The following is a 14,134-nucleotide window of genomic DNA, read 5'->3' on the forward strand; positions in this document are numbered from 1 at the left end:
TTGTAAAACATGCCTCTTGGCAAAGCCTAGACATGGTTTCTTCTAACACGGTGGATGGAATCTGTGGAGTTTTGAGTAACTCCCCTTCCTTAGGGGAACGATTTATCCATCACACAACGCCTGAACCAGGAGAAGGCCTGACAGCCTCAGAAATGGGAATGTCAGATATCTGACTGAGGTTTTATGCTTGTTTTCTGGTTGTATTGAGTTCTGTTGTTTGGGTCAGGGAATACTGAGGCCTCAGAGAGATTCAATGCAGACATTGTGTTGATGTTCTCAGAGATGGTCCGTTTGACATTTTGACACTACTTCTATTAGCTTTGTCCATTTCCACCACTGGCCTGTCAGTTAGTATGAGAGAGATGCTGAAATCGTATGTCTGAATATCTGATAACTGTTTATAACCATGCACGAAGGCCCGTCAATTAATCATCAGACTATAAATTATCAGACTACCTTTTTCAAATAACCAATTATGTTTTTTACAGAAGAGCTATGTAACGTGATATATGATTAGAATTCACACTTAGGTTAGGGTAAAAACAGTTATAGATACAGTAAGTATAGTAAGTAGGTCAAGTTTGTGTGACAAGTGTGACATTAGATTGTAAAAATTACAAAGATGTGAGGAGAAATCACATTTTTAAGATAATTCTTTGCAACAGAAAATTAAGCTCTAGAAAGAAAGATAAAAACGGATTCTGGTAGATCACAACAAAATATTGCTCACAATCAAAATATCTAAAAGGGCTGAAGTGACCGAAATAGTCTACTAGAATTATCCTGTGATCTCCCAAGAGGTGCAAATTCTTCTCAACCTTACCCACATAACTTAAGTGCATTCCTACTCCAAGTGATACCATTACAGTGCATGCCTCTGCAGAACAAAATTGGTGTCTCTAAAAGCCAGCCTAGCGGATGGGGGGAAGGTGCCCATGATAATGCATACTGGCTGAAATCACATGCAAGGCCACCATTCTAAAGCATTTAACAAAAGGGCCATCCAGTGGCGTTGCATGGCATTGAAATGACATTCTTGCCCTTGCATAGTTTGACGCGTCTCAAAATGGCAGCGCAGTATCTCTATAGTTCCTAGAGGTCATGGAGAATGGATGCACCACTAATCTCTGACACTCACTCTGGAATTAGGGGGTGAAAATCAACGGGCTTTAGATAACTTCGCTATCCACCAGTGACCTCAAAAGCAGTGACATCGCTGGGCCCTCTGTGCTCTGTAAACCAAATCCTTCTTACCACTTGGTGACTTCAGACAAGGATACGTTGCCCGCCCCACAAGGATAAATCCCAGCGAAAAACAGACTATATATTAATCTGATATTGTCTTTTTATTCTTTGGGGAATAATGCAGTGGAAAGCTATGATTGATCGGAGGGATTCCAAGACTTTTATATTGTCAAATCGGTCCATTTACAGATCTGTGGATGTTTCTCAAGGGGGCATGATCTTACACATCAAAAGAACAAATGTGTCATCAGTACAAGTGTTCCTGAGGGTTTCCTCTCAACACTAAAGAACAAAAAGAAAACACATCAAAACCTGCTGACTCCCTGTTAATGTATATTGAATTGTCAATGATCCTATCATAAAACATTGATTGATTGTTTCCATATTATAAAATGCTTCTTTCTTTGTTTTGGTAAACATGCAGATTTAGGCATCAAAACATTTTCACAAACTGAACCCATAAATATCTCCAGCATAGACTCCAGTGGACGGATAAATAGTGCCCCAACTGTAACTGCCACCGCACCCCAAGAGGGAATATTATCAGGAAGGTTTGTGGTTTTATTGATTTCAAGACTGCAATCATCCCCATCTGATGTAGTGGGCTGAGGGAGGATAAGTGAGGCTCCATAGTTGGAGTTTGTGAACCAGCTCTGTTTGACAGCGGGACAAGTTTGAGATAACTTCAGCAATAAACAATCTATCAAGTAAGTTTAAAGAGTTATTTCCTGCAACCACCCGATGCCAAATCATTGCCATTTTGTAAAACGTCTCTAATATTAGAAACGTGCCCTCCTGATGCCTTTAACTGGTCTGTTATCTTAAAATGTATAGTATTTTCTTTGCATATCTAAAATCTGTGGTTTCCGTAATTACTATTCCGTTTTAAATTGGTTTACATCTTTCCCACTTTTGTCCAACAGAGCACATTTGTAGGATGACCCCATTTCAATACTCTTCAGAAAAAAAATTGCATAAAGTAGAAAACATCGCTAATGGCCCTCACTGGAAATGATCTCTGTGCAAGTCTCTAATGGTGCTGTCAGGAGTTTCAAACCATTAAGCAATTTCCGTTGAATCAGGGCACACAGAAATAAATTGAATTCACACTTGGTTCACACTTGCTGTGGTTGAAACTTCTCAAAACAGATGGAAAAGAACATGCTCACATTGTATTTCTAAAAGAATTGGCTCAGGTAAACCAAGCACTACCATATTTGGTTTTATACAAGGCTTAATGAATGATGATGTTAACTTCAATGCCCTTTCCTCTTTTTAACCTGCCATGATATAAATAGACATTTAAAATTGACTATGTGAATACTAAAAGCAAAAGAACGAAAAACAATCCATTGTCTTTCTTCATCCTTCATTCATCATGTGCGTATTTAGGTTTTAGGTCAAAATGTAATACTGAAAATGTGCCACAGATGCCCTCAAAACTATTGCCGCATTGACATCTTTATGATGACAGAGAGTTTATATATAGGCTACATGACATCCACCATGAAAATAACCATGATGAATTAATCAGTTGAGCTTTAATGGGTATGTATTTATGGAACTGGATCCCAAAGCTTACTACGCCTGTGTGTTGTGTCGTGCCAGACTTCAATCCACAAACCTCTGGGAGTAGCGACGAGGATCCTTATTTGTGTCCTCCGGCATTGTTCATCACTATTCTTACCATATGTCAGTGGCACAAAGAGAAAAAGCGTTGGACTTTTTCTGCATAGCAACCGAATTTTCATCCAGGAAAATAACTATTTTAACAACTTTTATGAAATGATAAAGAGAATTTTAGAGATGACAAGTTTATTTTCCTGATTCAGGTTTTTCATAGATACATTTTCCCTCCAACGCTGCTACGCTATTAACAATATTATTTTGTTCTATCAATATTAAACCCTATCCTCAGATGTCAAATTAAATGTTGGTCACCAGAATTTATTATTAATAATAGATTATAATAACAATTCAACAATTGATTAATTTATTATCAGTTATTACTTGCATAATGCATTCTATTATTATATTTAACACAAATACAGGTTAACTTTAAAAAATATTTTGGATGGATTCCCTAATTTTATATTCTTTTTATTGTTTTAAAATTGTAAGTACGTTAAAATAATTACTTCTAGAAATGTAATAATACAAAAAAAGTTGAATTCTCAAATATCACTTTTTAAAAGCCACAATTAAATTGTTTTAATTAGCCTTATTAGAAAGCACACACTAAAAGAAAAATACCCAAAACTATGAAATAAAAAATTAAAATAGGAGGATACTGAAAATATAACATATGCTTAACTTTTTGGCAAAATACATAATATTGTTATATCACAGTGTCCATCCCTCTACCAAAATCACATGCATGCAAACAAACACACACACAAGCTACAGAACTTACACAGTTCACAACTGTCAGGTTTAACAACACAGTACAGTCAGAGCAGCCCACCATCCTGGCTGCATTTTATCTCCCTATTAAAGACTCTTTCAGCAGCTCTTCACTAGTAATGAACTTCCTAAACTAACAGTGGTCCCCCAGCTTGGTGACAATATCACCAGTCAACACAAACAATCAATCACATCTGCTGCAATAACATTGAAAGGAAGTGCCTCCAATTTATCTTTATTAAATCAATAGGGATTTGATAGCCTTACCTGCAGTGGAGTGCTTTGTCCAGTGTTGGAGTTGTAAGTGTCTAGTGCATTGGGACAGGGGGAGATCTCTGGTTCACTTGTTGTTTGTCGGGGATGGGGTAGTTTGCTGTGTGGCTGGAAGCGACACTCCTAAGGGCCCACTGTGAATAGAGGTCAGGATAATAGACACAGTCACATAACAAAGACTGATAATCCTGTCTCGCCCCACAGCTCCCGTGTTGCAATCAGACATTTTAAGGGCAGTTAAGCTGCAGCGAGGGGCAGCTGAATGAACCGCGGTTAGGAAAGACTCCCAAGCTCCCATTATGGACAGTAACCGGTGTCAATTCGCAGCAATTAGACCACTCAGATGTGTCAGTAGACAGGCCTCAAATTAATAAATAAATAACGTCAACCACAAGTGCTCGGTGATATAGCCTTTTGAGTCATTTGAGTCTCCCAATGGTATATTTCAGAGCAGAACACTTAGTCCTTCAAAAAGTGACAAGGTCTACATCCTCCTCCCCACTTATTCTGGATGACCTTTGAGTGAAAATAGTCCTTAGTAAACAAGTTGCTTAAATCTGCTTCTACTGGTCATTAGAAATATTTGTTTAAAGTGGCACAGAACCTTTAAAGCTGGTTCATCATCAGTTCAAACTGCTGAGATAAACAAAACATTAAGCAAGACCACTTATGCTCTTATTTCCTGCAGTGTAACAGTGAAGATAATCAATAAATGCAGGCACGGGATACGTCCCATCTGATATTGAAAGCTGTTGAAATGTACAAACACAGGTTGTTGCCATAGGCGTTAGAGCAGGGGTCTTCAACGTTTTTAAAGCCAAGGACCCCCTAACTGAAAGAGAGATGGATCAGGGACCCCCTACCTCATATATTGTATAAAATTACAACATGGCATCATGACTTTGCGTAAACATACACGCCACTTTCCTAAAGCCAAATGGCGTGTCATCTGTACGCATTTTGAGCTTTCCACGTCTATGTCTACGCTGTATACAGTGGATGTAAATATACAAACCATGTGGCGTCTTATCGCGAAAAACAAAAAACAAAGTTGGGTTTAGGAAAAGAACATTGGGAAAGGCTTTAGTAACACAAAAAACAACAAAAACACGACGGTGACCGACGTCACACGTTTAGGAAAACAATAAACGGTTGGGTTTAGGATAGAAACATTGGGGAAGGCTTAAAAAAAAAAGAAAAACATGAAAAAAAAAAAACGACAAACACCACACGTGGGACACGATCCCAGCTCTCCTGGGTGAAAGTCCTGTGTTTTATCCACCAGGTCCCCTTGCATTGACTCTGAGGACCCCCTAGGGGTCCCGGACCCCCTGTTGAAGATCCCTGCATTAGAGTAAAGAGGAGCAAAAGAGAAGCTTTGGGCTCACCACTGTGTTTTATCTCCATAACACAATGTTTTATTTTTAAAAATCATCACAGTCTGGAGGATGTAACCTCGAAGTTAGGCATGTGTGTTTGTGCCAATATTCATTTTGGCTGTGAAATCAACACAGTTTGACTTTTTTGGCTACATATTCACTCATCCTAAATAATTTGGTAGGGAGAATATGCTGATAACTTTGAAGATTATTTTCGTTGAAAATAGTCACAGAATAGAGCATTTTAGAGTTTTTTGGTCTGACAAGATGCTTGAAATTGAATGTTACTTTGTGAAAATAGCTAATTGTGGATTTTCTTGGGGACAAAATACACAACACTGTTTATGGATACGTTTTCTCAGGGTCTCATGTCTCATATTGTGGCCTTTTACACAGAACAAGCAAATAGGACACTCACAAAGCAGCGCCTTGCTGCACTCAATCAAGAAGAAGTCATTACTTCAGAATAAAGGGGTAGGTATGCTTTGCAGCCCGACTTCAACTGCATACCTCATCTTTCAACAATGCATAAATAATGTGCCAACTGTCTTTGATCTGTTGGAGGTGATAACTTCACAAGAATTTGGACACCTTCCACTGATAGAAGAGGCTCTGCTCTGTCCAAACGTGTCAACAAGCATCACGCTCACAGAAATGTACTGGGGAGGAAAACGAGAACAAAGGGGAGACAAAATCTTTATGATGCCAGTGAAAACTAGAACATATGAGACTACATTTCTATTTCAGATAGGTCTGCAACGAATGAGTATTTTCATTATAGATTCATATGCTAATTATTTTTCTTGATTATGTGTTTAATCGGTTGGTCTTCAAAATGTCAGAAAACAGCGACAAATGTCAAATTTGCCAGGCTCAGTCCAAAACCCATAAGTATTCAGTTTACAATCATATGAGACTAAAACCAGCAAATATTTACATTTGAAAAGCTGGAATTTAAACGAATCAAAATTGTTGCCGATTACCTTTTGGTCAATCAACTAGCCTAATACATTAATTGCCTAATTGCTTTCCTCTAGTTCCAACTTGATGTTAAAGCATCATTTTTATGCATTCTTTTATTTTAAATGTATTTATTTCTTGAAAATAGTACCAACGAGACAGATGGAGAACAGTCTAATCCTTGGAAAGAAAGACCCTTACTATTATACTTGAATGAAATCTGTGGTTAAGGGGGGATTTTTTTCTATCAGCAGAAAATAAATCACATTAATGACAGCTGCCAGCAGCTCTTCAGTGGCCGTAGTGGACACTTCAGATTGTGATTCCCCCCAAGAAATCACAGAAGCCTGTAACAGCCCTCTTCTGTGTCAGCAGGGCAGATTGGGTGACTGTTCCTGGACAGTCAGACACCCTGACACAGCTGAAAAATGGAAGAAAAAAAATAGCAAGTGAGCATACAAAGCACTCCACTGAGAGGTCAAAGCAAAGACAAGTTTCCTTTCAGCCAGAAACAAAAGCTTGTGTAACTTTCAACATGCCTGCTTTAACCAAAGTGCCCAAACAGTGTGAAATGAAGGGTCACCATGTTATAATGGTGATATTAAAAACTTTTATAATTGCCTCTTATTCCCATTTCAGATTTAAGCTGTGAAAATATGACCAGAAATGGCCCTGCCTTCACTTAGGCACTTTATTTAATCCTTATTCACCGCTATGAGCACTGTAAGAAAAGTCCGTAAATATACGGTACAATTTACCGTGTTAATGTGAAGGAATTTTCCGTAATATTCTTTTACAGGAGTTTTAACCGTATTTTTTAAGGACGCATTGCATTGTGGGAGCATGAAGCGCCGTACGTGCTAACGTCTCAATGAAGAAGCGGTCATCAACGGACGTTTCAAACGGAGTTTCATCTTCGGAGTTGCACTTCTGTGGTAAAAAATATATTTTCTTTAACTAAAATAATATAGTATATATATATATATATATATATATAGTTCTGTATAGTTTTAATTAGAAAGAGTTGTCCAGTCTGTGTTAACCTGTCTTTAACGTTACCGTTAACATTACCGGATAAGCATAATGCGCCATTAGTAGCTAGCTAACCAACACCAGTTGGCGAGACAACGGGCTAAAGTTACCATAGCCCCAGCCTTAGTCGATTCACATATTCGGACATGATACAAAAATTATAACTTAGCCATTAGCCGTCTGTTTTGGCTAGTTGGGCCGGCTAAAGATAGTTAACCGGCCGACGCCAGTTAACGAGTGCCGTCATGTTGGCTTGTAATGTCTGTGAATCTAAATGCGTCTCATTGACAGAATATCTGAAGCACTGCAGATCACACAGACATCTTAATAATGTACTTTTATCATGTGGCCATAAAGATTGGGGAAGGAGGTCTTCCTCATTCAACTGCCTTGCTGGTCACATGTCACGAACACACCCAGACACAGGGATCAGACGAACTTGGAACCGGAGTGTGTCTGTGCAGTTGAGGTGTTTGTTAAATTTTTGCAGCAGAGAATATGCAGATGTTAAACGGCTTGTGTCTCACTTGAGTGACCACATACAAGAGGGTCTAACTGTAACTTGTCCCTTTGATCGATGTTCTAAGACATTTAATGTAAAAACATCCTTTTCATCTCATCTGTCCAGATATCACAGAGGGTGGAGTGTCACCCAGATAGCACCTATTCATCTGTGTGAAGCTGCAGAACAGTATTTTCCAGGTGAGAGGGACATGAGTAATGCAGACCTAGACCAAAGAGAATTAAGGAATGCCTACACAGAAAATCTAGATTGACTTGGGTTTGCAGGCCTGCAGACAAAAAAAAAAAAAGGAAAAGATTTTAATGATGTTGATGTAGACCTTAGTTAAAAAGAAAATAAACAGTAAACAAACTCTTAGCTAACTGCTGAGAGTAAGATAAAAAGATGCTCTTAACAACATGCCATTGTAGTTACACAGAAAATCTAGCTGTTTTACAGTAAATACTGTAAATACTGTATACATTGGAAACATAGTTCATGACATTTGTGTTTCTTTGATATTTTATTTTCCAACAACAGGAGTCAACTGCTGCTGGACTGAGCATCCCAAGCACCCCTTGCATCCTTATCATGGGTATGTATTCTGTATAATATTTAGGCATGCATGTTATGGATTTCACTTACTATTACTCCTACTCTTTACTGTTAACTCTTACTCTTTACTCTTACTTTATACTCTTTACTCGTACTTTTTACTCTTTACTGTGGATTTGCATTGTTATTCTTTTTTTTTTTTGTTAATATTTTCTATCTTCTAATATCTAAGTTAATCTATGTTTAAGGTGAGCGACGATTCAAGATTGCTGTCGATCAGGAAGTGGTCAATTACCATATCGACTCCATCATTGTGGCCCTGAGCTACGCTTTCTTTGTTTTATGTATTGAACATAAAATACCCAAAGGAGATGTCAATCACCCTGGAATTCATACAAAGGTAAGCAACTCTTTGTTTTTGTTTTGAAATGTTATGTAAAGAGCATATTGTGTTGCTGTTTATTAAGTTTGACATTGTAAATACACTCACCAGACACTTTATTAGGTACATCTGTGCAATATAATATACATTCTTCTTTTATGAGGCTTTTACATTTTCAGTTTTTGTTGACATTGTCAGAAAGGTGATGATTATACTTTATTTATTATTGAGGTCATAGTGAATGTTGGTGGTGTACTTGAGTGCATTATATTGAGTGTTGTCCTTATACTTTATACATTTTTAATGGTCGATCAAAAATATATACAAAAATATATAACAGCTGTATAATACCTGTGTATATATATTTTTGATGGACCATTAAAAATGGAACTGGGACATCCATCAACCTTTGGAGTGGACATTCCTTTTCTCTGATCAGTGTGTGAGCTTTTCCTGCTTTCATCTGGACCCTGGAGTTTAACCATACATTGAGGAGGACAAAATATTAGGAACACTTTTCTTGCACTCCAGTACACAGGGCTCCAGACTGCGACCAAATGGTCGCATTTTGCGACCAAAATTTGAGTGTGTGTGACCAGTAAATTTGCCCCCTTTTTTTACACGTTAAACGTTGAAATTTCGGTACCTGAGACCGCGTCAGCGCAAGCTTATCTGTCCTCTCTGAAAGTGGACAGAGAGCAGAGCTCTGACACAAACACACGCAGAGCTGCAGACGATGCAAACTACGTCGGCTCTGCAGTTTTGTTGAAGTCACAGAGAGTCACGGAAATGCCGATAAAGTGGTTTCAAGTGTGGTTACAGTTTTTCATAACTTCACGCAGACAGCGTTTGCTGCGATATGATATTAATTGCGAGCCGAAAGCGGTCGCGGTGCTGTTGATGTTATACTTCCTCTGAAACGAGCAGCCAGGCACAACAGTGGTTTATGTGCCCTGGTGCCTGACTGACAGGCTGAGGGTGAAAGGCAAGGCAACTTTATTTCTACAGCACCTTTCAGCAACAAGGCAGTTCAAAGTGCTTTACATGAAACATTAAAGAGCAATTAAAAACGGTCAGGATGAAAATAAAAACAGTTTACTGTCAGTTTACCTTCTATGTTGCATCTTCAAAAGTGACACTGAATTTGAAACAGCACATTGTAATTTCTGCATCTATTATCAAAGTATTTATTAGTAATACAGTGGAAATTAGTAGAAATGTGAATATTTGGTTAAATGTTGATTTAGGGTGTGTGCTGCTAAATTTTCTTGTTGTGCCCCTAAAATTCTGGAGCCCTGAGTACACCAGCACCACCCACTACAACCTCAATAATAACCATAAAGTATAATTATCACCTTCACTTATCACCTCTGACAGAGCTGTTGTGTTGGATTGGATTAGATTGCACAGGTGTACCTAATAAAGTGGCTTGTGAGTGTATGGTTTAAGACGTATTTCAGATGACAAACTCACATGACTGAGATGCAAATGGCAACCATTTGAAACATTACGTCGTAGCATTATTAATGCAATAGCTGAATTGGAAAGTATTAAGTATGGCAATTTGATCATTTCATGGTCAATTTGTTTGTCCCCAATTAAGACCTGCCGATTTTCAGCTGATCGGTCATGTCCGGTGCTTGGCTCAGGGTTCATACGTTTTGAAAAAAACTGGAAAAGTCATGGAATTTGAAAAATGAAAATTCCAGGCCTGGAAAGGTTTTGGAAACATCAAAAGACCCAGAAAGTTTTGGAAAAGTCATGGAATTTTTTTTAACACAGCATAATAAAATGTGATTAATAAATATATTTTCACGTCGTCTTAACCCTGCTGGCTGCAGGGTGCAGGGAACAACTCTGATTGGCTCATGGAGACACATGATCAGACAGTGGTTTATGGAGCGCCAGATTGGCTTTGCAAAAACTGTTCTATGAACGGAATGACGCATTTTAAATATCGCACGATCACGCAAATTTGATCGTGGGAAGCCAAAATCGTGATCGTGATTAAAATTTGATTAATTGTGAGCCCTACCATGAGCCAGTCAGAGTTGTTCCCTGCACCACACAGCTTATTTTAGATGTAGACAGTCACAGAGGACAGATTAACGTGAGGAAAATTGCACAACAGATAGCAGTCAGTCATAAGTCGGTCCCGAGGTTTACCAGTTTACCAGTAAACGCAACATTTAGTCCCGTCTGTTTTGTTTTTCATACAACAGCAGTGATCAGAGCTAGTTTGTGTCTGTTAGCTCATAGCTTTAGCAGCAGACTGTTGTACGTCTTGCTGTTGGAATCCTCTTCAGTGAAATACAGTCACACTACACCGTTTAACTGTCAGCATTTTAGCTGTGTTTAATCCAGTCACTACTGTAGCTAATGGTAGGCTAAGGTTACCTGCTGTGTAACGTGTTATTAGTGTTTACTAGCTCTCTAACCTCTAACCACAACCTCTTTTGGAGCACAAGAGCACAACACAGACATTTAAGTTGCACCGTAATCCACATTGCTATTTCGTCCGGTAGATACCGGGCACCGGTGCCCTATTGGCACCGGATTTTAACATGTGCCGTTTACGTGAACAGATAATTGCGTTGCCTGTATCTTTTCACAGCGAACACGCATGTTTGGAAAGCGGTTGCACAACAGATGAAATGGCATACTCCTTCATAATATCCTTCAACAAAGGAGGAATGTAGCACAATATGGATGTGAAAGCAGTTATAATTAGCCTAAGTGACAATACAATTTGTTTTGGTTAAAATTTAACAAATAATCGTGATAATCATTTTGGCCATAATCGTGCAGCCCTATTACAAATGTTAATTTGTTCTAGTAGTTGTCCTGTAATGGAACAATACTCAAATTGGATTTACGAGGATTTTTCCATCTCAACTTGGTCTGCATGTTACTCTCTGTCAGTTTCATTCATTTCATTACTTGTGGTGCTAAAAACAAAATCCATTTCTTTAAGAGTTTTCCTGGGAATAAATCCTGAGCGAGGGTCAAAGGCCGAGAAGAAGATGACCAAACACCAGCACATTCCTCCAAGACTGCTGAAGTTCCTGTTTGAACTAAACAACTTCGAGAATCCATGGATGGTAATTTGAGCTGTGTGTGGATGATGATTTTTGACATGTATTTGGAAATGTTTAAAACGAAGTTGAAAAGCTGTTTTACTTGTTTGTGACCACCTTTTGATGCAACACCATTATTGTCATGTTATTAATGAATGTTTACTCTGTTGCTATTTAAACAATCTTCTACAAAATGAGCACTTTTTAATGGTGTTTTGCACATAGTTCAATGAATTATCGTTCAATGTATTGTTTTAGTCTGTTATGTGTTTCAAGCTATACAAAACAAACTAGGGAAGCCTCGATCAATTCATAATCTTCCTCTCCATTCGCCTATGAACAAATTCTCAGATCTCATATGATGATCCATTGGGCCATCCCTAGAATGCACTTTATGAATCATAGTTTTAAATTTGTTTTATTCAGTTTGTTGCTGTTTTAATGCAAAAAGTCTGATCCAAAACATGGTGCTTTGCATATTGTAAAAATAATTTGTACAAAAATTCTCATTTAAAAATGTAGCCATTGAATGCACTTTTATGCATATCCTTCATGGCATAAAAAAATAAACCTGTTCAATTTATTTATTTTGTGGTGATTGTATTTGATCATGTTGCTGTATTAGATGTTTAGTAATTCTAACTCATTACATTACATTGGTCTGGTGATGGATACCATTTGTCATTGTATTTTAGCATTAGAGTGGAAGAACACCATTCAGAATTTTATGTTTCAGATTTAAAGAAACTGTCCATAGAAATGGTACAGATTTTTCTGTGGTGAAGACATTTTTTGGTAGCAAATGCTACTGAGGGTATACTGTAAATCTACGGAATTGTCCATTCTAGGATTAACAGAAATGTCTGTGAATAAACAGAGAATATATTGTAAATCTACGGAATTATCCATTCTAGGATTAACAGGAGTGTCTGTGAATAAACAGAGAATATAAACAGAGTTCTAGGATTATACTGAATAAAAGAGAAATACTGTAAATCTACGGAATTATCCGTTCTAGGATTAACAGGAGTGTCTGTGAATAAACAGAGAATATACTGTAAATCTACGGAATTATCCGTTCTAGGATTAACAGAAGTGTCCGTGACAATAACGGATAAATTCCTGGTAATTTTCTGCCAGGACTTTATCCGTTTTTTTACGGATTTTTTTTCTTACAGTGAGGTGGTGAGGAAAGCGAACACATATTTAACTCTGTTTGGGCTTCATACATTATTTTTTTATATTTCACAGTACAAATAATTAATTTTTAAAAGTCCAAAACTGTACAGCAGAACATTATGTACAACCGCTTGGACGTCTAGTGAAATCTCTACAGGAGCAAATGCATCTTTAGGTCTCTCTATATTGCTGTGAATGAGGCAGAAAACAGGTTGAGTTTAGCCAAGGGAACTTATTAGCAGAGCCTCCCTGGTGAGTGAACTTCCAGGGAAATAGGAAGAGAGGCTCTTCTTCTTCAGAGTTGGCTGTAATGCCATGAGCATACTCTGCTGGTAAAGAAACACTTCAAAAGCCCAGCCCCTAATTAAACACATCAGAGATGCACTATACGGAATAATACTATTCACAACCTGTATGAATAACCAATATGTGTATACTCCGTGTTCAATCTTACATTATAATCATATCTTACAAAGCACAATATTCTAATGAACAACTGCAGATGATGTATGCAGATGAAAATGTGTAAATTATCTGTTTATTTATATGTAGTTTCTTTCTTTACTTCAAAAGAAGACATGTAGAGGCAGGGGAAATAAAGCCAGGCATTTATTCTGTCGAATATTCTGTCGAACTATTCTGTCGAATATTCACACACATTGATATATGAGGCTGGATATCGTCTTAAATCTGGATATCGTAATATCATGATATGATACAAATGTTGTCTTTTCCTGGTTTTAAAGGCTGCATTACGTTTGTACATTAAGTGATGTATTTTTCTGAACTTACCAGACTTACTAGGTGTGAGGAGAAAAAATTGATACAGCATATCGCGATATTTTCCATGGCAATACTGTATCGATACACAAACGCCAAGTATCGATCTATTATTATATAAAAATATGTGTTGGTCAGTTTGTCTGCTGTGTTGGTCAGTTTGTCTGCTTGACAATTCCATTTTGCAGCAATACAAGTGAAGTGAGAGAGAAATGTATTTCTGTGCTTTTTAAATTAAATAGAGACAAAGTTTCCTTTTGGGGAAATAATTTGAAATTGGAAAAAAGATAATAAATTGCAATATCGTATCGTGAGGCCTTTGGTGATTCCCACCCCTAAGACTTACTAGCAGTCAGAGGCGCGGGAA

General features: G+C 37.7%; 1 long non-coding RNA gene across 1 annotated transcript in view; it reads right to left on the reverse strand.

Moving 5' to 3' along the window:
* Nucleotides 1-3,920: 3,920 nt before the first annotated feature.
* Nucleotides 3,921-14,134, reverse strand: part of LOC114562047 (uncharacterized) — a 33,757-nt gene continuing 23,543 nt past the window's right edge. Inside the window, exon 3 of the long non-coding RNA XR_003693429.1 lies at nt 3,921-4,055. This is a non-coding gene — a long non-coding RNA (uncharacterized LOC114562047). The remainder of the gene's footprint in view (nt 4,056-14,134) is intronic.

The sequence above is a fragment of the Perca flavescens genome, chromosome 9 (assembly GCF_004354835.1).
Source record: "Perca flavescens isolate YP-PL-M2 chromosome 9, PFLA_1.0, whole genome shotgun sequence".
In the NCBI taxonomy this organism is placed as follows: domain Eukaryota; kingdom Metazoa; phylum Chordata; class Actinopteri; order Perciformes; family Percidae; genus Perca; species Perca flavescens.